Here is a 7,041-nt window from a genome sequence, read left to right on the forward strand (position 1 = left end):
ACCACGCCCATGCTTAATATCTCTCTCACACACACCACCACCACCAATGGCTCTCTAAGCAGGGTTCATGAGTTGGTTATAGAGCTGGTTTCTGTGGTAACCCTAGGTGCCCTTCTCCCCATCCAACCACCCCATACCTTCCTTCCTCTGAAGCTCTTCTTCTCACACATCCCCATCACTTCCTCTGATGCTCTTCTTCTCACACGACCCCATCACTTCCTATAATGCTCTTCTTTTCACACGTCCCTATCACTTCCTCTGATGCTCTTCTCCTCACACGACCCCATCACTTCCTCTGATGCTCTTCTTCTCACATGACCCCATCACTTCCTCTGATGCTCTTCTCCTCACACGACCCCATCACTTCCTCTGATGCTCTTCTCCTCACACGACCCCATCACTTCCTCCGATGCTCTTCTCCTCACACGACCCCATCACTTCCTCTGATTCTCTTCTCCTCACACGACCCCATCACTTCCTCTGATGCTCTTCTTCTCACACGACCCCATCACTTCCTCTGATGCTCTTCTCCTCACACTACCCCATCACTTCCTCTGATGCTCTTCTTCTCACATGACCCCATCCCTTCCTATAATGCTCTTCTCCTCACACTACCCCATCACTTCCTATAATGCTCTTCTTTTCACACGTCCCCATCACTTCCTCTGATGCTCTTCTCCTCACACGACCCCATCACTTCCTCCGATGCTCTTCTCCTGACACGACCCCATCACTTCCTCTGATGCTCTTCTCCTCACACGACCCCATCACTTCCTCCGATGCTCTTCTCCTCACACGACCCCATCACTTCCTCTGATTATCTTCTCCTCACACGACCCCATCACTTCTGCTCACACATTGTCCTCTCACATCCCCATCACTTCCATCCTGATGCTCTTCTCCTTACACGTCCCCATCACTTCCATCCTGATCCTGACATCCATTGTACACATGCATATACACACACTCTCATTCAAATAAACACATACAAGAACACACACATACATGTAATAGTGCCAGACATGCACACAAACATTTAAAGTTGGCATTGCTGTTATGATTTCAGTTGTCCTTGATGTCCATTTTTTTGCATTGCTGTTTTCTTCTGTCTTTTCCTTTTTTCTCTTTAGTTCTTTCTCTTGGTTGTGGGGGTGGGGAATGGAATTAATTGTATTTTTATTTTTTTCTGGGGGGGGGGGGGCTGTGGGAGAGGTCTCGAATGGTTGAGGGACAGCTGTTGGGGAACTGTGGGGGTTTCTTGGAGGGTTTGGGTTTCACAAGATTGTGATCATGAAAAAGGAAATTATGACATATATTTCATATCACTATCATGCACACGCACCCTCACACATAAGGATGGCTCTGTTGTGGATACGTGTTTGATAGTGTCTTGATGCTGTATTGTTTGTCCTTCATGTTCTAATACTTTAATGTTACCCCTTCCTTGTGTTTTTTTGTAATAAATAATTATATATAATAACAAAAAGAATGGTCCACCACCCAAAGGACATCCAGCCAACTGTACACAACTGTGGGAAGCATTGGAGGCAACATGGGCCAACACCCCTGTGGAACACTTTTGACACCTTGTGTCATTCCACAATGAATTGAGGCTGTTTTGAGGGCAAAAGGGGGTGGGGGGGGCAACGCAATATTAGGAAGGTGTTCCAAATGTTTGTTATACTCAGTGTAGGACTCTATGTAACTGCTATTGCAAATGCTAAGGTAAGTCCATCAACATTGTTTTGATGGATATTGATATTGTTCAACAATTGACAAAACTGCATGAAAAAAAGTGCTCTTATGAAAATGTGCATCTTCTCTGAACACTGTATGAAGTGTAGAAAACAAATGATCAGTTTGTTGCAGGGGAAGGTGAGCATTTGACCGTGTTAGAATTGAAGGATCATCATAGGTAGCATGTATCTATAACATGGGGTTTGTGCTTGTTCTGTGGGATGACCATACATCCCTCCATTGCACCTTTATTTCATTCTCTCACTTCTTCACATCTTCTCCAGTTTCAAGACTGCGGACTCAGGTTTTGGCAGGTTTGTTCCTCAAAATGGAGGTCATTTTAAGATGGGGTGGGGGTTCTTGACAACTTGAGCATCATTTCCTCTGTGTGTGTGTGTGTGTGTGTGTGTGTGTGTGTGTGTGTGTGTGTGTGTGTGTGTGTGTGTGTGTGTGTGTTCCTCAAAATGGAGGAGGTCATTTTAAGATGGGGTGGGGGTTCTTGACAACTTGAGCAGCATTTCCTCTCTGTGTGTGTGTGTGTGTGTGTGTGTGATTGGTAAGGTCATACGAATTACCTGGATAATACTTGGGAATGTCTTATTGCTTACAGCCCATAATTATTTATTTACTCAATTTAAAAGTATCTGTTTTTAACCTCTATTCCGCTGAGCTTTGCATTGACTATAATGGAGGATTTTGACCTGTCTTGTTTTGTGTAATAACTATAGTCACAGCTACAGACACACAGCTACCTCTGATGTTCAGGTCTCTTCTACATGTCCTCATTCTCTGGCTGCATCCCAAATGGCACCCTGTTGCCTTTATAGTGTGCTACTATTGACCAGAGCCCTATGGGCCCTAGTCAAAAGTAGTGCACCATGAAGGGAATAGGGTGCCATTTGGGACGTAGACTGTCTGTTTTTCTGCACTACACCATGTAGATTGATCAGGCGTCACATCAGGAGTGCTGTGATGGTCGGAGCTATGGAGCTGTGTGGCTCCCTCCATGGTGGCTTGTGTTTCCTGGTGTTGCATGGCTCTGTATTATTTGATGACATATATAACAACCTTCACCGCCATCTCTGAAACCACTCCTCACCTGAAGCCTTGGAATGCACAGTGTCGATCCCCACATTCTCTCAGAACTCTATTGTACCTGTGTATAACATTATACACGGTTCTGTTGGTGTGTGTAGGAGTGTGTGTGTGTAAAGGTTTCAAAGAGCAGGTTTGACATAGAGAGTCAGACAGAGAGATAGAGACTGTAATGTAACTGTAACAAGGTACAGTAACAATGTGAATGCCTGGGTCTTGAACTCTGAGTTTCTTCTCCTAATTATGTCTACATCATACTGTCAAATCAAATCTTATTATCACATGGCCCGAATACAACAAGTGTAGACCTTACTGTGAAATGCTTACTTACAAGACCTTAACCATACAATGCAGAAAAATAAGAGATAAGAAAATATTTATAAAATTAACTAACTTCCGGCGCCGACTAAGATGGCCGCCTCGCTTCGCGTTCCTAGGAAACTATGCAGTTTTTTGTTTTTTTACGTGTTATTTCTTACATTAGTACCCCAGGTCATCTTAGGTTTCATTACATACAGTCGAGAAGAACTACTGAATATAAGATCAGCGTCAACTCACCATCAGTACGACCAAGAATATGTTTTCCGCGACGCGGATCCTGTGTTCTGCCTTACAAACAGGACAACGGAATGGATCGCATGCAGCGACCCAAGGAAACGACTCCGAAAAAGAGGGAAACGAGGCAGTGTTCTGGTCAGACTCCGAAAAAGGGCACATCGCGCACCACTCCCCAGCATTCTTCTTTCCAATGTCCAGTCTCTTGACAACAAGGTTGACGAAATCCGAGCAAGGGTAGCATTCCAGAGGGACATCAGAGACTGCAACGTTCTCTGCTTCACGGAAACATGGCTTACTGGGAAGACGCTATCCGATGCGGTGCAGCCAACGGGTTTCTCCACGCATCGCGCCGACAGAAACAAACATCTTTCTGGTAAGAAGAGTGGCGGGGGCGTATGCCTCATGACTAACGAGACATGGTGTGATGAAGGAAACATACAGGAACTCAAATCCTTCTGTTCACCTGATTTAGAATTCCTCACAATCAAATGTAGACCGCATTATCTTCCAAGAGAATTCTCTTCGATTATAATCACAGCCGTATATATCCCCCAAGCAGACACGTCGATGGCTCTGAACGAACTTTATTTAACTCTTTGCAAACTGGAAACCATTTATCCGGAGGCTGCATTCATTGTAGCTGGGGATTTTAACAAAGCTAATCTGAAAACAAGACTCCCTAAATTTTATCAGCATATCGATTGCGCAACCAGGGGTGGTAAAACCTTGGATCATTGTTACTCTAACTTCCGCGACGCATATAAGGCCCTGCCCCGCCCCCCTTTCGGAAAAGCTGACCAGGACTCCATTTTGCTGATCCCTGCCTACAGGCAGAAACTAAAACAAGAGGCTCCCACGCTGAGGTCTGTCCAACGCTGGTCAGACCAAGCTGACTCCACACTCCAAGACTGCTTCCATCACGTGGACTGGGACATGTTTCGTATTGCGTCAGATGGAAATATTGACGAATACGCTGATTCGGTGTGCGAGTTCATTAGAACGTGCGTCGAAGATGTCGTTCCCATAGCAACGATAAAAACATTCCCAAACCAGAAACCGTGGATTGATGGCAGCATTCGCGTGAAACTGAAAGCGCGAACCACTGCTTTTAATCAGGGCAAGGTGTCTGGTAAAATGTCCGAATATAAACAATGCAGCTATTCCTCCGCAAGGCTATTAAACAAGCTAAGCGTCAGTACAGAGACAAAGTGGAATCTCAATTCAATGGCTCAGACACAAGAGGCATGTGGCAGGGTCTACAGTCAATCACAGACTACAAGAAGAAACCCAGCCCAGTCACGGACCAGGATGTCTTGCTCCCAGGCAGACTAAATAACTTTTTGCCCGCTTTGAGGACAATACAGTGCCACTGACACGGCCTGCAACGAAAACATGCGGTCTCTCCTTCACTGCAGCCGAGGTGAGTAAGACATTTAAACGTGTTAACCCTCGCAAGGCTGCAGGCCCAGACGGCATCCCCAGCCGCGCCCTCAGAGCATGCGCAGACCAGCTGGCCGGTGTGTTTACGGACATATTCAATCAATCCCTATACCAGTCTGCTGTTCCCACATGCTTCAAGAGGGCCACCATTGTTCCTGTTCCCAAGAAAGCTAAGGTAACTGAGCTAAACGACTACCGCCCCGTAGCACTCACTTCCGTCATCATGAAGTGCTTTGAGAGACTAGTCAAGGACCATATCACCTCCACCCTACCTGACACCCTAGACCCACTCCAATTTGCTTACCGCCCAAATAGGTCCACAGACGATGCAATCTCAACCACACTGCACACTGCCCTAACCCACCTGGACAAGAGGAATACCTATGTGAGAATGCTGTTCATCGACTACAGCTCGGCATTCAACACCATAGTACCCTCCAAGCTCGTCATCAAGCTCGAGACCCTGGGTCTCGACCCCCCCTGTGCAACTGGGTACTGGACTTCCTGACGGGCCGCCCCCAGGTGGTGAGGGTAGGCAACAACATCTCCTCCCGCTGATCCTCAACACGGGGCCCCACAAGGGTGCGTTCTGAGCCCTCTCCTGTACTCCCTGTTCACCCACGACTGCGTGGCCACGCACGCCTCCAACTCAATCATCAAGTTTGCGGACGACACAACAGTGGTAGGCTTGATTACCAACAACGACGAGATGGCCTACAGGGAGGAGGTGAGGGCCCTCGGAGTGTGGTGTCAGGAAAATAACCTCACACTCAACGTCAACAAAACTAAGGAGATGATTGTGGACTTCAGGAAACAGCAGAGGGAACACCCCCCTATCCACATCGATGGAACAGTAGTGGAGAGGGTAGCAAGTTTTAAGTTCCTCGGCATACACATCACAGACAAACTGAATTGGTCCACTCACACTGACAGCGTCGTGAAGAAGGCGCAGCAGCGCCTCTTCAACCTCAGGAGGCTGAAGAAATTTGGCTTGTCACCAAAAGCACTCACAAACTTCTACAGATGCACAATCGAGAGCATCCTGGCGGGCTGTATCACCGCCTGGTACGACAACTGCTCCGCCCTCAACCGTAAGGCTCTCCAGAGGGTAGTGAGGTCTGCACAACGCATCACCGGGGGAAAACTACCTGCCCTCCAGGACACCTACACCACCCGATGTTACAGGAAGGCCATAAAGATCATCAAGGACATCAACCACCCGAACCACTGCCTGTTCACCCCGCTATCATCCAGAAGGCGAGGTCAGTACAGGTGCATCAAAGCTGGGACCGAGAGACTGAAAAACAGCTTCTATCTCAAGGCCATCAGACTGTTAAACAGCCACCACTAACATTGAGTGGCTGCTGCCAACACACTGTCATTGACACTGACCCAACTCCAGCCACTTTAATAATGGGAATTGATGGGAAATGATGTAAATATATCACTAGCCACTTTAAACAATGCTACCTTATATAATGTTACTTACCCTACATTATTCATCTCATATGCATACGTATATACTGTACTCTAGATCATCGACTGCATCCTTATGTCACTAGCCACTTTAACTATGCCACTTTGTTTAGTTTGTCTACATACTCATCTCATATGTATATACTGTACTCGATACCATCTACTGTATGCTGCTCTGTACCATCACTCATTCATATATCCTTATGTACATATTCCTTATCCCCTTACACTGTGTATAAGACAGTAGTTTTGGAATTGTTAGTTAGATTACTTGTTGGTTATCACTGCATTGTCGGAACTAGAAGCACAAGCATTTCGCTACACTCGCATTAACATCTGCTAACCATGTGTATGTGACAAATAAAATTTGATTTGATTTGATAAAGTAAAAAATAAAAAAGCAACAATAACGACGCCATATACAGGGGGTACCAAGAGTGTGCATACTATGTGTATTTGTACTGATAAACAGCAGGATTGAGATCTGTTGTTGCATTGAATTAGTTATAACTGTTTATTTGTTGGAGAAGAGTATGTCTGCCAGATGATGTCAGTTGGCAAACATGAAGTAATTCAGGGTTGTTGTAGCATATCCAATGACTGCAAATGTCATGATACTGGATTTACACATTTCAACTGCTGTGACCATAAAATGCACTCCGCTCAAACCTACATGTAGATGGAAACCCATGTATCTGATTCTGAACATCCTGCCTGTCCTCTCTCAGGCCAAAC

The sequence above is a fragment of the Oncorhynchus nerka genome, linkage group LG4 (genome assembly GCF_034236695.1).
Source record: "Oncorhynchus nerka isolate Pitt River linkage group LG4, Oner_Uvic_2.0, whole genome shotgun sequence".
Classification (NCBI taxonomy): Eukaryota; Metazoa; Chordata; class Actinopteri; order Salmoniformes; family Salmonidae; genus Oncorhynchus; species Oncorhynchus nerka.